Raw genomic sequence first — 18,664 nt, forward strand, 5'->3', positions numbered from 1 at the left:
GAAGTCCAAGCACATAGAGCGGCGCTTCCACCTCATACGCGATTATGTTGAGAAGAAGTATGTCGAGGTGCAGAGAGTAGACTCCGCGGACAATGTGGCAGACCCATTCACTAAGCAGCTGAGTCAGCAAAAGACTGAAGCCCACCTTGAGAAGATGGGCCAAAGATATATGATCAATTGGCTTTAGTGCAAGTGGAAGATTGTTAGATGTATGCCCTAGAAGACAATCTGGCTGACACATTGTTAATTCTAGGGACATAATTTTGTACTTGACTATTTATTATTGAATAAATAAAAAGCATCTTTTTATTCATATTGTTTATGTGTCTATGAATCGTCCAAGAATTAATAAGATGATGATGCGTATTCTTAAGAGCTAAGAATTTAAGCCATGCATCATTGGTGATTAATTTCTGAATGCTCCTGATCAATGGATCATCACAAGGACGGTGATCGATCCGATCAGTGCACACATTGCTTTCCTAATGGATGGACGAGACTCGCATCCACAGTATGACGACACTGAAGTAATAGTGCAGGTGTTTGTTAAGAACAAGGGTACTGAGCGTGACCAAGACAAGAAGTCACTTGGATGTCTATCCACTCGTCAGTGACTTGCTTGATGTTGCAGTAGTGTGACTGGTCCTTTGACCTGCGATGCTTCGGCTACTCATAGTGAGGTTATTGTAGTTTGACTGCACATATACATGGTCTCTAGCCATATGGGTCCATGCAGTGTAGATTGGCTGCAGTAGGTTCACTGTAGGAGTAGGGTATGCACCTATAAGGAATCTATCGACCTTGATAAATAAGAAGAGATCCTATGTGATTTATAAGACTGAGTTCGTAAGACCTCGGCCGGGGCAGATTGCACAGTGGAGAAAGAGTTCTCCGCTCTCGAACTTAAGTCGAATAAATCTTGACATATGACAGACGAAGGGGTTTGACGAGTTATCCATGACCTCCATCTTGTAGGGATCCACGATAGAAGGACTGTATCACATAATAACTGCACCTAGAGGTTCATCATTCTATTCTACTGGGTAGCCACTACATGCTGCTAGGTGTCACTAGTGGATGGTGAGACTCACAGAGATTATCTCGATGATCGATAAACCCTGATGAGTAGAGTTGGAATCGTTCCAACCCATTGAAAGGAGTCTTCAATGATATTGTGATAGAGATCGCAATATATCTCACTACCAGTCAGAATAGAACCTATGGGGTCACACACACTAGAGGCATTGACCGATCCGATGGTTGAATCGTGATTAGGAATCACAAGTAATCAATTCGATTGATAATAAGTTGAAGAAGGAACAAAGAAAATTAATTAATTGGACTTCAAACAAGAGTCCTACTTTGAGTAGGATTCCCATAGTCCTAATTGGATTAGGACTGGGATTTCTACTTGGATTGGGAATCCTATTTGGAGTAGAACTAGGATTCCTACTTGGAGTAGGATTCTGTCGGTCCACAGGGATTGGAGAATAAGTTATTTGTCCTAATTAAATAATTACTTCAAAGGGTATAAGCTAGAGTGAATGATAAAAACTAAAAATCAATATGGATGTAATAGTATGAATTATCTATGAAGAGAGATGTTTAGGGCTAGAATCCACCGATAGATTTATATTCGTGATGCTTTCAATGATTGAGTTGTATTTAAGACTTGATTGCTTCCGACTACAAGCCAAAGCAATCATAAAAGAAAATTATAACTAATTTCCAGCATGAATCATCTAAGTCTAGCACAAATCATCTACTCTAACGATAAGCATGACCTGTCTAACCTAGCATGATGCATCTGATCATTAAATCATTGAACATGAAATCGATATCACATGAATATCTCCTCCAAACCACAGGTGTTGGATTCGATGAAATAGATCAATCTATATAAAATATTTTATGCAAGATAAATGTTTCACATAAATTGGATAAATCATAAGATCAATTGATAAATTCTTCATCATGCAACAATCTTATAATACAAACTCAAATCAATAAAAATGAAACAAATACTCCTCTATGGCTTCATCGAACCCCTAAACCGAGGTTCAGCTGCTCATGGTGCTTGTCATCTCCATTGGTTGGCTGAAGAACTCCTTTGCCATCCGCCTCAAACCCTCTCTATTTTTTTATTCTCTTCTCTCTTTTTTTTTGGTTTTCTTTTTCTCTTCAAAACAGAGCAAGCTCTGTTTTTTTCTTGGAACCGTGCTCCCCCTCGTTCTTCCCAACCGTCCTCCTCTTATAGACCGCTGAAGACCCAGCGATGGATTCAGGGCGTGGTCTGAGGTCTTCGATCTCGCGGAGGCTTGATTCCTGTTGCACGCGAGGGCGTGATGCTGGGAGAATGGCTGGATCTCGGGTGAAGATGATGAAGGGCGTCAATCCGTGATTTGGGGATTTTGAATCCGGAGAAGATGCGGACGGTGATGGCGAAAAATAGGATGCTGGTCGCGATTGGGAGTTGAAATCTGGGACGCCTCGGCTGTGTTCGAAATGGAAGGATGGCCGGAGATTCGCTGCAGCCTTGAATCGTGCCATGAACGCGTTGAAGACACTTCGGACGAACGCCTGATTCGCTGGCTGCAGGAACGACGGGAGGCTGATGGCGGAGGAGCTGGATCTCGGCTGCTGGGAGGTGGAACGGGCTGCGTCACGGGCGGATGGCACGCGGCTGATGCGGCTGGCACGGGCGGCGGATCTGCTCGCGGGATCTGCTCGCGGGATCGACGGGAGGAAGCCGTGGACGGTCGGGGTGCTTACAGGGAGGAAGAAGATGAACAGTGGGATTAGTTTTATTTTTTTTTTGTAAAACTGTTCATATGAACAGTGTTTTCACGGGACACTGTTCATATGAACAGTGAATCATGGATATTCAATTATTATTATTATTATTATTTTTGTTTTAAAATTATAAATTTTATATGAAGGCAGGTAAGGAATTGGTTGGAAATTGGCTTTGAATTTGAGGTGGGTCATGATCGTTGATTTGCTTGAAATTGTTCTCGAGCCCAATGTTATTTAAATTTAATTCTTGCTGAGCTGCTTCAGATCGAACTCGACCAGACAAGACTAAAAACCGGACCGTGACCTAATAAAAAGGGTTAATCAAACCTTTGCCCCATACATAATTAATTATAACTTTCGATCGAATCAGGACCAAAACCCATTTAATTATAACCTTAGCTTGATTACAACTCCATCAGGTTACCAAATCGGGTCAACACAATCTCCTGCTTATATGTTTTCATGAAAGATTATAACCAGAAGAGAGACAAGTTTAGAGTCTGTTTTGAGAAAAGAACTATTTACCTCTTACCATATTTTAAATTCATTTCAATGTTTATTTAATTTTATGGTAAAATATATATTTATCAGTTTAAAAATATTGATAAGTGCTATGGAAAGATAACTAAATTATAGATTATTAAGCACTTATCACACCCCCAAACCTATGTTTTGCTAGTCCTCGAGCAAAATAAAACTAGAAAAGAAGAATTTTAACTCACTTTCGCAGGCATCGCGGTTACATTTACCATATGTAACAAGGCTTTAAACCCCTAGGTTACCCTAGTGGACGAGTTGTAGTCTCGTGAGGATTTTCAGTGAAGATACCCACAAACTTCAATAAATCATTTATCATTATTGTTATTATTAATTTCTTTTTTTTTTTTTAAATCAATTGATCTATGTGGTGAAAATCAAATTGCAAATGCATACTAGTAAAGAATTTCAAAAACTCTCTTTTTTTATTAAAATCTAATTTAAGATACATGAATGATGAAAATTTCAAAGTACACACGGTTTTATTTACTAAATCAGCCCAAATTCTAGGTTAGTATGCAATCTAAGTTAAAGTCATTAAGTTTCCGTTTAGGGAGTTGTAAGACTCATTTATACTGGAGTGCTCGGTGAAATCTGGACCGTACACAAGCTAAAGGTTCGGATCTCCAAAATATTGCAAAGATTAGTAGTTTCCAAGGATTGGTCGAAGGGACCTACTCACTGATTCAAAATCATCTTATCTGCAGGATTTCGAGAGTTGTGGATGTTTACTTTAGTACCTCACGGGCTTTATCTGTAATATTCCAGTTTACTCGAATTTTTACAACGACGGCTTTCACACTATTGTCTTTTTCAAGGTCAATACAGAGTTTTTTTTTTTTAAATTAAAGACATATAAATTGTGCACTTTTACTCTTGTGGTGATTTCTCCATGTAACGAGCAATCAGTCGACAACTCTCACACCAGTTGGCACAAGGTGTCGGGCATCAAGACTCCCCTATGAACTTATGCTCGGAGTTCTCATCACAAGCCCACTTGATCTTTGACAATAGGTAGCCCTTTTCGATGTTCCTGACTAAATCCTTTTTATTGTTATTTTTTTTTTTTGGATTAGATAAGTATGATTCATCAGGGTCCAAGGTTGCTACTATACTATCAATATAATGTCAAGCCTAGACCTTAGAAGTGTCGGCCAGTGTGTAGTGAAATTCCGAAGTATTAATTAGCTTACAACTTCCTAAGAGAGACTTAATGAAAAGAACTTAAATTTGTATTACTTCCGACTAGTCATTGGGCTTTTTAGATTTTATATACCCTGTGTGTTTATCATTCTCGCATTAATGTATAGAAATGAGGTTTTTAAAAACAAAAACTTTTTTTTTTAATTTTTTTATTATTATTTTATAAAAAATAAAAATGAACACATTTTTTTAAAAGATATTTTTATTTTTTATTTTTTTTATTTCTTTTGATAAACCTGACATTATGAAGTGAAAACGAGTGCAAGAGATGCAAACAAAACAAAAAATGATTAAAAATACTTAAAAATACCCCCAAACCTAAACCTAACATTGTCCTCAATGTTAAAGAAAACTAAAAGAATTGGGTTGCCTCCCAACAAGCGCTAAGTTTATTGTCTTCAGCCAGACACAGTGAGGTAGTTTTTGCATCTCCTTCTATGAGTTCATCTATTTTGTCTATCATAAAACACTCAACTTTTTCCGCGGGTTGGTCGTCCGCATTGAACACATTTAATTTTACCTTCATGTTCCCAAATGATATGTTCATTACCCCCGTCCTACAATTGATGCATGCATTGGCTGTTGCTAAAAAGGGGCGCCCAAGGATCACGGGGATTTGTTTCTTAGGATTAGGTTCATGTTCCATATCAAGGACAATGAAATCTACTGGAAAATAGAATTTGTCTACCTTGACAAAAACATCTTCAATTATCCCACGTGGTGTTTTTACAGATCGATCAGCCAATTGAAGAGATACCGAGGTTGGTTTTAACTCACCTAACCCAAGTTTCTCATAAACTGAATAAGGTAAAAGGTTGACACTTGCCCCTAGATCTAAGAGTGCTCGATCAATGAAATTATTTCCTAAGACACAGGAGATGGTGGGAGCACCAGGATCTTTGAATTTCGGAGGGGTGTTGTGTTGGAGAATAGAACTCACTTGCTCAGTTAGGAAGACCTTTTTAGGCACATGTGTCCTAGATTTTCGCTTTTGTGTACAAAGGTCTTTGAGAAATTTGGCATAGGAGGGAACTTGTCTAATAGCATCAAGAAGCAGAAGGTTGATTTTCACTTGTTTGAAAACCTCCATCATTTCCTCTAGTGAAGTTCCTTTTTTGCCAAAGGGAGAGGGTGAATTAAGAGCTTCAGGAAATGGGGCCTTTGGGATATGAGTTTTGGCAGAAGGTGGACTAGCTGAAGAAGAAGGAGAAGGTTTTAGATTTTCATTTGACACATTTTTATCCTCTTCTTCACCTTCCTTATTGTTGTCCTCCCCAATCTTATTGTCTACTACACGTCCACTCCTTAGGGTAGTCAAAGCATTGGCTTGTTCATGATGAATTGCATTTAATTGATTTTCTTGAGCCATGTATTGTCCCCTAGGATTACTTAGTGGTTGGCTTGGAAGCTTTCCTTCCTCTCGCTTGTTCAATGCATTAGCTAGTTGCCCCATTTGGGATTCTAGCTTGACGATGGATTGCGTGTGAGAGTGCACCAATTGTGTAATGGTTTCCAAACCTTGAAGGGCGTTCAACACTTTCTCCTCAAAGGTTGTGTTTCTTTGGGGTGGAGGAGGAGTGTCTTGAAATTGAGTCGAGGGACGGTAGGGATGAATATTTTATTGGGTTTGAAAATTCTGAGGATTTTGAAAATTTTGGGAATAGGGTTGGGCTGTGTTCGAAGCTTGCTGCTTCCAAGAAAAGTTTGGATGATTTCGCCATCCCGGGTTATATGTATTGGAAAATGGGTCATTACCCGGTCTAGGCTGTGTTTGAGCAACATTGATGTGTTCTTGCACGAGTTCGGGGAATTGGGGCACTGAAGGGCACTCATGAATAGGGTGGGATGGGCTAGAACAAATAGTACACACTTGTGCTTGGGAAGAGTTCATGTAATGCCCACCTATCATCAGTTGGTCAATCTTATGGGACAATGCATCTACCTTGCTAGACAGGTCCATAGAATGACTTATTTCACAAATGGTCCCTTTTCTTTGAGAACTCGGGGGTGCTTGACGAGAACATGAAGCATGGTGGAGGGAGTTTTCATTAAGATTTTCAAATAATTGCCATGCTTCATGCTCATTTTGAAGCATAAAAGTGCCCCCGCATGCAGCATCGATCATCTGACGGTTTCGTTCTGTCAATCCGTCATAAAAATATTGCACTAGTTGCCACTTAGGTATTTGATGATGAGGGCATTTACGGATTAGGTCCCGAAATCTCTTCCAAGTTTCATGAAATTCTTCTCCCTCGGTTTGGGAGAAGCTTGTAATGGCACGTCTAAACTGGTTCATTCTTCCTATAGGAAAGTATTTTTTAAGAAATTCTTGTTGCATTTGATCCCAAGAACGAATCGAGTTTGCTTCTAAAGAATTCAGCCATTGTTTGGCTCTATCTTTAAGGGAGAAGGAGAATAACCTAAGTTTCAGGGCATCATCAGTGAAGTTCTGAATCTTGACAGTGGTGCAAATCTCAAGAAATTCATCTAAATGTTTGTATGGGTCTTCGTTGGTGAGCCCATAAAAAGATGGAGGAGGTTTTAATTTAGGTCTCAATTGGGTTTGCTACATCATATGTAAACCTATCTACCTGACTCTCATTCACATCACATGCAAACGGCACATTGCAGGCAGTTATAATCGCAGCAATAATTAAAGCTAAACTTTAAATAGGTGATGATCATGGATTCTAGTTAGGTCGTATTACAAGCACATGCACGTCAATCGATCAACTGGTCTTCAACTCTTGAATTGGTTCCAAGCCTCCTTGATTCGATCCTTGACCAACTCTTGATCCAATCGCCATCAACCGCTTAGACCCCTGTTCATCCCATGCCTTGTCTTCAACTTGATCGTTGACGTACATCACATCACAGAAATACAACCAGATGTAAAATAAAAATAATAATAAATTACATCCTCTTTTAGGAGGCACGCAGGCCTCTCAAAACATTAAATAAGATGCATGCAAGCATCTGTGTGGAGTGATTGATTAAAACCCTATTTGATTTTGATGAGCTCAAAGCATTTGAGTATATCTTTTGTTTACTAATGAATTCAATTGAGTGTTTCAGTGAAAATCTTGTCTAAATGTTTCTAGACTTGGTTCAAGATATTTTGGACAAATTAAGAAGTTAGTTTGAATCAAAGTCTGAGACTCGAGTCGACTCCAGGATATTACGAGTCGACTCCAAGCGTATCAGAATCACTGGCACGGACTCGAGTCGACTCCGGATCATTACGAGTCGACTCCGACTGAGAATAGACAGACGAGCAGAAAGCATCAACTCAAAACCTGTCAGCGAGTCGACTCCTGAAGTGCGCGAGTCGACTCCGATGCTTACAGAGTCGACTCTGGAGTAGTTTGAGTCGACTCCAAGGTGTTACAGACAGAAAAGTCAGAGAGCGATTTTCGACCCTGAGATTCGAGTCGACTCCTGTGGAACGCGAGTCGACTCCGATGGTTGGCAGGTCGACTCCAAAGAAAGCGAGAGTCGACTCTCAGTGGTACACAAAGAAAAAGTCAGAGAGCAGTTTTCGGACTCTGAGATCCGAGTCGACTCCCGCAATGCGCGAGTCGACTCCGAGACAGCGCGACCCCAAAAAGACAGAAGACCGACTTATTGTCTCTGAGAGCCGAGTCGACTCCCAGACAACTCGAGTCGACTCCAAGGCAGCGCTACACCAAAAAGGCAGAAGGCTATGTTTCGGAAACTGAGAGCCGAGTCGACTCCGGAACAGTTCAAGTCGACTCCAAGACTGGACGAGCCAAAAGACAGAAGATCGGGAGTTCGGGCTCTGAGCGCCGAGTCGACTCCCAGGATTGTCGAGTCGACTCGAGTGGGCCAAGTTGAAAATTAGCTCCATGAACTTCATGGAATGAGCCGACTCCGAGAATGCCAAGTCAGCTCCAGAAGTTGGCGAGTCGACTCCGGGTTAAGTCGAGTCGACTCCCAGTCGAGGAGGTCACTTTAATTCAAATCCGGAACAGTTGCCGAGCCGACTCCAGAAAAGCATGAGTCGACTCCCGCTACAGCCGAGTCGACTCCAGATCGCGCGAGTCGACTCCGACCCCAACGGACACATTGTCAGGTTGTGCAGAGTGTGCAGAACGGGCAGAAAAAGGTGTCTAACGGCTAGTTTCCGTGGGGGATGGTTTAAATAGCCACAGAGGACTGTAGCAAGGCAGAGAACTACCATTCCATTCAAAGAAATCAAGCATTCTTTCTCTGCAAACGGATTTTCAACAGAAAAGAAGGAAGAGCACCATTAACTCCATCCAGCTCCCTCTTCCCAGCAATTAAAGAAGTCTCCTCCTGCTTTCAAGTCGACCAGACGTTCAAGAGGAGACTCAAAGTTCAAGAAGCCCTACTCTACTCCAACTCAAACGTGTTTGAGGGCTCTTAACTTCTCTCTAGTTTATATTGTTATTTATCTGCTTTTGAGAAGCTCTGTTTTTCTGTTTGTTGTCATTCTTTCCATCTTGTCTTTGCTTGATTCAATCAGGGGATTGAATCGAGAGTGTAGAGGTTGGTTGGTGAGCCGAGGGTAAAACCAACGTGTAAGGGTTCGATTGTGATCCCGAAAAAACAATCAGGGTGGTTCTAGTCGGTGAGCCTGGGAAAACCGACCGAGTTCGTTGTGAGCTCGTAAAACAACAAGTTGGGTTGTGAGCTTGTAAAACAACCAGCTGTAATCCAAGGGGTTATAGTGAATTCCCAAGTGAGACTTGGGGAGTGGACGTAGGAGCAAGGGTTAGCTCCGAACCACTATAAACATTGTGTTTGTGATTGCTTGTGTCTCTCTCTCTCACTCTCATTTCACTCACAGCACATAGCAACTAATTAATCATCTTGCAAAAGTATTAATTAGTCATCCACAAACGTTTTAATTGCAAAATTATTTTAAAACTCAATTCACCCCCCCTCTTGGGTTGTCTATCTGGGCAACAAGTGGTATCAGAGCCTAAACTCTTCTACCCTAAGAGTAAAAGATCAAAATGACAACCCCATTTGGATCTTCCCACATTGAGGGTCAGTCCACCCAAAGACCCCCATTCTTTAATAGATCCGACTACTCATATTGGAAGGCTAGGATGAGAATATTTATCCAAGCCCAAGACTATGAGATGTGGACCATTGTATCAAATGGACCATACATCCCATCCATCTATGTAGAGGGTGTCACTGTACCCAAACTCGAAAAGGATTGGGATGAACATGACATGAGAAAGGCACAACTCAATTCCAAAGCAATGAATGTGCTTTACTGTGCATTAGATAGGAATGAATTCAATAGGGTCTCTACTTGCAATTCTGCAAAAGAGATTTGGGATAGACTTGAAGTGACCCATGAGGGCACGAATCAAGTCAAAGAATCCAAAATAAATATATTGGTTCATAAGTATGAACTATTTAAAATGGATTCTAATGAAACAATCACTTGCATGTTCACTAGATTCACTGACATTGTCAATGGCCTAAAAAGCCTTGGCAAAAACTATACTAACAGTGAGCTTGTCAGGAAGATTCTTCGCTGTCTACCAAGGTCATGGAAAGCCAAAGTGACGGCAATCCAAGAAGCCAAGGACTTGAACAAGCTACCACTTGAGGAGCTTCTTGGATCCCTAATGACGCACGAGCTAACAATGAAGCAGCACAGCGAAGAAGAGTCCTCCCATAAGAAAAAGGTAATAGCTCTCAAATCTACATCATCTAACAAAGATTTGTCTTGCAGTAGCAGCAGTGAAGAAGAAGATCATGACGGAGATGATGATGAGGCTCTTCTCGTGCGCAAGTTCAGAAAATTCATCAACCACAAGAAGTCCTATCATCAAAGGAGAGGCCCCTCAAATTCCTATCGCAAGGATAAAGGTAAGAAAAGGGAAAATGAGGGGATTGGATGCTATGAGTGGAAGAAGCCGGGACACATCAGAGCTGAGTGTCCCTTACTAAAGAAGGGAAGCAAGTACAAGAAGAAGAAAGCCCTTGTCACCACCTTATCGGACTCCGACGCATCATCGTCATCATCGGATGAGGAACAAGAAGAAAAGGCCAATTTCTGCTTCATGGCCAATGAAAATGAGGTAACATCCGAAACGCATCTAGATTTTACATTTGATGAACTATATGATGCATTTAATGAACTAATGATTGAGTATAAGGCCATAAATCTTAAGAATAAAGAGCTAAAGATAGCTAATCAATCATACCTACATAAATACGATAAACTAGTTAAGGATAAGGACTTTATCACCAAAGAAAACTTAGAACTTAAGACAAGCAACCAACTCTTAACTCAAAAGACTAATACCTTGAGTAAAGATAATGAAAAACTAACTAAAGAAATTTCAGAACTTAAAAACAATAAACAAATCTTAAACAAGAATCTCATAAAAGACTTAAACATTCTAAAAACCGAAAAACAAATTCTAACTAAAGAACTTGAAAAATACAAACCTTTGGTTGAAAAATTTACATATAGTTCGGAAAAATTGAATATGATACTTAATAGTCAACGAGCTGTATTCAATAGAGCAGGTTTAGGATATAAACCTAAAAATAAGCAAAAACTTCTTAGTAACTTCTTTGTTAAAGCAGGAGAAAGCAAAACTATGAAAATAACATGCTTTTGCTGTGGAACATTAGGACATAAAGCAAATGTGTGCAATTATAGAAAAGGAAAAATAAAAAGAAAAATTAAAAGGGTATGGGTTCCGAAAGGAACCAACATGACTAACCATGAAGGACCCAAGAAAACTTGGGTACCTAAGGTTATATGATTTGCTTGTGTAGGAGTGTCTTGCAGCCAAGGTCAACAAAAATTGCTGGTACTTGGATAGTGGCTGCTCAAGACACATGACGGGTGACAAGGATCAATTCTTCACCCTTGAAGCTAAGAAGGGAGGTGCTGTGACTTTTGGAGACAATAACCAAGGTCACATCATTGGTATAGGTAAAGTACAAATTATCCCTTCTACTTTTATTGATAATGTTCGATATGTTGATGGTCTTAAGCATAATTTATTAAGCATTAGTCAATTATATGATAGAGGTTATAATGTTATGTTTAAACCATCACTATGCATCATAACAAACCTAAATGACAATAGTTTAGTTTTTAAAGGAATAAGACGTGGAAATGTGTATGTTGTAGACCTTGAGGATCTTGCCAAACACAACCCATGTTTAGTTGTTAATGAAACTAAGGATAATGATGCTAGTTGGTTATGGCACCGTAAGTTAGGTCATGAAAGCATGGACACAATATCTAAACTAGTTAAAAGAGATTCTGTGATAGGTTTGCCAAAATTAAAGTTTGAAAAGAATAAAATATGTGAAGCATGTCAATTTGGCAAACAATCGAGGAACTCCTTTAAATCTATAAATTGTGTCTCTACCTCTAGACCTCTAGAACTACTACACATGGACCTATTCGGACCAACTAGAACCACAAGTCTAGGAGGAAATAAATATGGTCTAGTTATCGTAGATGATTATTCTAGATATACTTGGGTCATGTTCTTAGGTCATAAGGATCAAGCATTTTCAATTTTCAAGAAATTTCATAAAGAAGTAACAAATGCTAGAGATACTTCAGTAATAGCTATTAGAAGTGACCATGGTACCGAATTTGAAAATCATTTATTTGATGAGTTTTGTAGTAAAAAGGGGATCACACACAATTTTTCTGCACCTAGGACACCACAACAAAATGGAGTTGTAGAGAGGAAAAATAGAACTCTAGAGGAAATGGCTAGAACTATGTTGTGTGAAAGTAACCTCCCTAAGTACTTTTGGGGAGAAGCCATCAATACTTCTTGTCATATATTAAATAGAGTTTTATTAAGACCCATCATAAAGAAAACACCTTATGAACTTTGGAAAAACAGAAAACCAAAAGTGAACTATTTTCATATTTTTGGATGTAGGTGTTTTGTTCATAATAATGGGAAAGATAATCTAGAAAAATTTGACTCTAAATCTGATGAGGGTATATTCTTGGGGTACTCCACAACTAGTAAAGCCTATAGAATCTTTAATAAAAGAACCCTAGTTATAGAAGAATCCATACATGTTGTTTTTGATGATTTTAGTGATATCTCTTCTAGCAAGAGAGTTAATTTCGATGATGATGGTGAAATTCTTGAAGAGAAGATAGATGAGATGACATTACAAGATGATAATCAAAAATTAATTGGAAATGCATCATCAAGCCAAGAGGCTATTATGGATCATGGGCTGACTAAGGCTTGGAGGTTTGCTCACGGGCATCCTAAGGAATTAATTCTAGATGATCCATCTCAACCTGTTAGGACTAGAGCATCACTTAGAAACTTAAACAATCATCTAGCTTTCGTTTCACATTTTGAGCCCAAACACATAGAAGAAGCTGAAAAAGATGTAAATTGGATAAATGCAATGCAAGAAGAATTAAACCAATTTACTAGAAACAAGGTATGGAATCTAGTTGAAAGACCTTTTGAATATTCAATTATAGGTACCAAATGGATTTATAAAAATAAACTTGATGAAAATGGTATTGTAATAAGGAATAAGGCTAGACTAGTAGCAAAGGGTTATAATCAAGAAGAAGGTATAGATTTTGATGAAACCTTTGCTCCTGTAGCTAGACTTGAGGCAATTAGACTTTTACTAGCATTTGCATGCTCTAAGGACTTCAAATTATTTCAAATGGATGTAAAAAGTGCATTCTTAAATGGGTATATTAATGAGGAGGTATATGTAGAACAACCTCCTGATTTTGAAAATCATCAATACCCTAATCATGTATATAAATTGAACAAAGCACTTTATGGTTTGAAACAAGCACCTAGAGCATGGTATGAGAGGCTTAGCAAATTCCTATTAGAACATGAGTTCTCTAGGGGCAATGTAGATACAACATTGTTTCTAAAGAAGAAAAACAAAGATATGTTATTAGTACAGATTTATGTTGATGATATTATTTTCGGTGCTACTAACAATCGCCTCTGCGAAGAATTTGCTAACTTGATGCAGAGTGAATTTGAGATGAGCATGATGGGAGAGCTGAACTATTTCCTCGGGCTTCAAATTAAGCAATCTGAAGAAGGCATCTTCATCAATCAAGCCAAATACATCAAGGAGATGCTTAAGAAGTTTGATATGGAGGAGAACAAGTCAATCAGCACCCCCATGAGCTCATCATGCAAATTAGACCAAGATGAATCAGGTAAATCTGTAGATCAGAAACTATATAGAGGTATGATAGGATCTTTATTGTATCTTACTGCAAGTAGACCTGATATCATGTTTAGTGTTTGCATGTGTGCTAGATATCAGTCTAATCCTAAGGAATCTCATCTAATTGCAGTCAAGAGAATCTTTAAATACCTAATAGAAACTAAGAATATAGGATTATGGTATTCTAAAGAATCTAGCCTGAACTTAATAGGATACACAGATTCAGACTTTGCTGGATGTAAACTTGATAGAAAAAGCACCAGCGGGTCATGTCAATTCCTAGGAGAAAACTTAATCTCATGGTTTAGCAAGAAACAGAACTCGGTTGCATTATCTACTGCTGAAGCTGAATATGTTGCAGCCGGGAGTTGTTGTGCTCAAATCTTGTGGATCAAACAACAATTGGAAGATTATGGCATTAAACAAGATAAAATTCCCATTAATTGTGATAATACAAGTGCCATTAATCTAACTAAAAATCCAATTCAGCATTCAAGAACTAAACATATTGAGATAAGACATCACTTCATAAGAGATCATATACTGAATGGTGATGTGACACTTCTATTTGTTTGCACTGATGATCAATTAGCTGACATTTTTACAAAACTCTTAAGTGAAGAGAGATTTAGTGTGCTTAGGAGGGTATTAGGAGTGATTGATCCATCCTAGTGGTATTTTCCACTAGATTCATTGATTTTGATGATTAGATTGTGATTAATATAGAGTTTCTTTTCAATGATCATCAAATCAGATCATAATTTAGTGATTTTCCCTCATTCAGCACGAACATAGCATGATTTTTTTGGGTGCGTGCCAGAGTTCGAGACGACTCGAGTAAGTTTCAGAGTCGGCTCGTAAGGGGGAGTCGACTCGCACTTTTACGGGAGTCGACTCGAGAACGATGGCAACAGAGGGGGAGTCGACTCGCATACAGTCGGAAGTCGACTCGAGGACAATAGGCGCATAAGGAGAGTCGACTCGCGCATATTTTGGAGTCGAGTCGACTCGCGACTCAGTGGAGTCGACTCGCAGTCGGGATCCGACTTTTTAACCCTAACTCCATCGTTTACAAAACACTTCTATTCACCGCCGCCACTGTTCACAAGCCCTAGAGCCGACTTCTAGATCGTCTCCGGCCGTCCCTAAGCTTCTTCCCGTCGACCTTTCACCGTCCATTAGGGTTTTTATCCCATTCTAGGTCAAAATGCCTCGTAAAGCCGTTGTCCGGAAGAGGCCCCAACCCGCGTCCGGTACCGAGCGGCGTTCCAAGGCTCGGAACGACCCCGCGAGGTCACAACCTCCGGCTCGTTCCCCGCCGAGGGAGGTTCCCTCGAGGCCGTGCGCCGGGAAGGCGGTCTCCACCGGGAGATACGTCGATTTCGACTATCTCTCTCGGGAGGGCTTTACTATAGGAGAGAGACTGCAGGCCCAGGGCTTAGAGTATTTTTGTTCCCTAGATCTCCCCACATACCCTGGCCTAGTTAGGGAGTTCTACGGTACTGTACATAGGGGCGATGGGGGTATCGAGGGCATGGTAGCCGGGGTCCCATTGTTCATTTCGGAGGATATCATTGCTCAGGTCCTCCATCTTCCACAAGTAGGGGTGGCTCCCACACACCCCGAGGATAGGACTGAGGCCCTTACGGCCATTCTAGGACATCCACCTCAGTCCCCCTTAGATGAGGTGTCCGCTAGCTCACTTTCAGTTGAGATGCGGCTCCTCTTGAGTATCATCTCTAGGTCCCTCTTCCCGAAGACTGGCCGCTTCGATTTTGTATCTGAGTGAGACCTAGCTCTTATGTTCTACATCCTCCAGGACACCCCAATCAACTTTCCCAAGATGATGTATAGATACCTATGTGAGCCACTAGATAGACCTAGGCTCACCCTCCCCTATGGCATGATGTTCACTCTTCTGTTTAGGGAGGCCGAGATTCCCATTCCTGAGGGGGAACCCTCTCGCGCATTGCGATGGACAGATCGCATGCGTCCGGGAACCCTACACAGGATGGGGTTTCGGAAGGTCGAGGAAACCTGGGTTAGGAAATCATCCACCTCCACACATACCACCAGACATTCCCCCAGTCCTGACACAGACTCAGACTATCCTACCTTTTCCTCCACTTCTGCTCCCACCACCTCAGCCGGACCCTCCTCCTCAGCTCCACATACTCAGTCCATGGAGGTCCGGATCGCTCCTGAGCAGCTCCGGGAGTTGCGGCAGGAGATAGTTAGAGATCTCCGGGATGACCTGCTTAGGGAGCTCCGGGGTTCAGTGCCTGCTCCTTCTCCTGCACCTTCTTCAGCGTTGGTCCCTTTCCTGTCCGCCGTGGCTGAGATGACGGCCCATGTGCGGGAAGAGATCGACAATGTAAGGTTCCTGATCCAAGCCCAGTTCCACAGCATGAGCGAAGTCACGAGCACCACTCGGAAGATGCGCGATGACATGCGACACGACATGGGCACCACTACCCAGGGGGCCGAGCGCTTGGCGAATGTGCTCATCGACAAGCTGGACACACTTCAGAAGTCGGTGACCGAGCTCGATACGACACATAGCAGGGCGCATGCCCCGGGGAGCCGCATCCTCCTCGAGGAAGCCTTAGATCATTTTGCAGAGCTGGACACACGTCACCAATGCAGTCACACTACTTGCAGAGCGCATGCCCCGGGGAGCCGCATCCTCCTCGAGGAAGCCTTAGATCATTTTGTGTTATTTTGACATGTACTTTTTGCTTTACTTATTGTATTCTAAAATGTATTTACATACACATCAATACAATGAGTAGACATATTCTCTTCAATTGTGTGCAATTTGATCTCTAATTGATTGTTTGTTCTGCTTACCTCCTTTTTGATACGATGACAAAAAGGGGAAGAAATATTTAGTAGATATGTAAATGGAATCAACATAAAAGAAATCAAAATGAGAATCAAAAATTAAAACATAATTTGTTCTTAGTGGATTTGGTACCTCGAGGCTCATTATCTCTCTGTTGGGGCTCCTAATGGAGTAATCTCCAGAATCTATTCAAGGGATATTCGGAGATTAGTTGAATCCTACTCAAGAACAAATTGACAGATTTTTCCTCTAAAAACCAAAAATTTCAGTTCAAAAACTTCAATGCATTAAAAGGAAATTCAGAGAATCAAAACAAAGTAGAATGCATATGTTGAGGGGGAGAATCTGAATTTTTAAGAAAGCTAAATCATTAAATATATATAAGCCAAACAATTGAATGCATGACATGAAGGCTTATATAATTCCAAATGAAAGGGGGAGCTTTAACTCCAAAATTTATTGTTTCACACCTTTCAAGCTTGGATAAATTAAATAACCAGACACTTGAATTCATTTATGGATTTTATTTTCCTGTTTATTGAGCAATTCACTTTACATATACTCAATGTTTTGTCATCATCAAAAAGGGGAAGATTGTGGAGTGATTGATTAAAACCCTATTTGATTTTGATGAGCTCAAAGCATTTGAGTATATCTTTTGTTTACTAATGAATTCAATTGAGTGTTTCAGTGAAAATCTTGTCCAAATGTTTCTAGACTTGGTTCAAGATATTTTGGACAAATTAAGAAGTCAGTTTGAACCAAAGTCTGAGACTCGAGTCGACTCCGGGATATTACGAGTCGACTCCAAGCGTATCAGAATCACTGGCACGGACTCGAGTCAACTCCAGATCATTACGAGTCGACTCCGACTGAGAACAGACAGACGAGCAGAAAGCATCAACTCAAAACCTGTCAGCGAGTCGACTCCTGAAGTGCGCGAGTCGACTCCGATGCTTACAGAGTCGACTCTGGAGTAGTTTGAGTCGACTCCAAGGTGTTACAGACAGAAAAGTCAGAGAGCGATTTTCGACCTTGAGATTCGAGTCGACTCCTGTGGAACGCGAGTCGACTCTGATGGTTGGCAGGTCGACTCCAAAGAAAGCGAGAGTCGACTCTCAGTGGTACACAAAGGAAAAGTCAGAGAGCAGTTTTCGGACTCTGAGATCCGAGTCGACTCCCGCAATGCGCGAGTCGACTCCGAGACAGCGTGACCCCAAAAAGACAGAAGACCGACTTATTGTCTCTGAGAGCCGAGTCGACTCCCAGACAACTCGAGTCGACTCCAAGGCATACACCAAAAAGGCAGAAGGCTATGTTTCGGAAACTGAGAGCCGAGTCGACTCCGGAACAGTTCGAGTCGACTCCAAGACTGGACGAGCCAAAAGACAGAAGATCGGGAGTTCGGGCTCTGAGCGCCGAGTCGACTCCCAGGATTGTCGAGTCGACTCGAGTGGGCCAAGTTGAAAATTAGCTCCATGAACTTCATGGAATGAGCCGACTCCGAGAATGCCAAGTCAGCTCCAGAAGTTGGCGAGTCGACTCTGGGTTAAGTCGAGTCGACTCCCAGTCGAGGAGGTCACTTTAATTCAAATCCGGAACAGTTGCCGAGCCGACTCCAGAAAAGCATGAGTCGACTCCCGCTACAGCCGAGTCGACTCCAACCCCAACGGACACATTGTCAGGTTGTGCAGAGTGTGCAGAACGGGCAGAAAAAGGTGTCTAACGGCTAGTTTCCGTGGGGGATGGTTTAAATAGCCACAGAGGACTGTAGCAAGGCAGAGAACTACCATTCCATTCAAAGAAATCAAGCATTCTTTCTCTGCAAACGGGTTTTCAACAGAAAAGAAGGAAGAGCACCATTAACTCCATCCAGCTCCCTCTTCCCAACAATTAAAGAAGTCTCCTCCTGCTTTCAAGTCGACCAGACGTTCAAGAGGAGACTCAAAGTTCAAGAAGCCCTACTCTACTCCAACTCAAACGTGTTTGAGGGCTCTTAACTTCTCTCTAGTTTATATTGTTATTTATCTGCTTTTGAGAAGCTCTGTTTTTCTATTT

General features: G+C 41.0%; 1 non-coding gene across 1 annotated transcript; it reads left to right on the plus strand.

The window, feature by feature from the left end:
• Positions 1-6,719: 6,719 nt before the first annotated feature.
• Positions 6,720-6,825, plus strand: LOC120106152. Its single transcript, XR_005508377.1, has one exon. It is a non-coding gene; the product is annotated as a small nucleolar RNA R71 (small nucleolar RNA).
• The last annotated feature ends 11,839 nt before the right edge of the window (positions 6,826-18,664 follow it).

This window comes from Phoenix dactylifera, unplaced genomic scaffold, assembly GCF_009389715.1.
Source record: "Phoenix dactylifera cultivar Barhee BC4 unplaced genomic scaffold, palm_55x_up_171113_PBpolish2nd_filt_p 000479F, whole genome shotgun sequence".
Taxonomy (NCBI): Eukaryota; Viridiplantae; Streptophyta; class Magnoliopsida; order Arecales; family Arecaceae; genus Phoenix; species Phoenix dactylifera.